Source organism: Myotis davidii, unplaced genomic scaffold (genome assembly GCF_000327345.1).
Source record: "Myotis davidii unplaced genomic scaffold, ASM32734v1 scaffold586, whole genome shotgun sequence".
Lineage (NCBI taxonomy): Eukaryota > Metazoa > Chordata > Mammalia > Chiroptera > Vespertilionidae > Myotis > Myotis davidii.
This window is the reverse complement of record NW_006296809.1, coordinates 464918-465179: the sequence shown is the minus strand read 5'-3', so window position 1 is coordinate 465179 and position 262 is coordinate 464918. Positions and strand designations below refer to the sequence as shown.

The window sequence follows — 262 nt, the reverse complement described above, 5'->3', positions numbered from 1 at the left end:
CACACGGCGGACCTGGCCCTCCTGGCACTGCCTCGAGCACTGGGACACGGGCCTCTGGAGCAGGGTCCTCGGACTCAGGCTTCGCTGGGCTGGGTGCACCCCCAGAGCCTGGGGACGGCCCCCCCTCGCCCCCTGCTCCTCCCAGGCGGGGCAGGCCTTGCTGCAGAGTGGCTGTGCGGTGGGGACACGGCCGGGCACTCACCGCGTTCCCTGGCGTGTGCCAGCGCATCTGGGGCAGCTGCAGCTGCAGGCGGCCGTCGAA

General features: G+C 73.3%; 1 protein-coding gene across 1 annotated transcript in view; it reads right to left on the bottom strand.

The window, feature by feature from the left end:
- The window catches only part of TAS1R3 (taste 1 receptor member 3), a 5588-nt gene that overhangs the window by 2720 nt on the left and 2606 nt on the right, over positions 1-262 (bottom strand). The window lies entirely within an intron of this gene.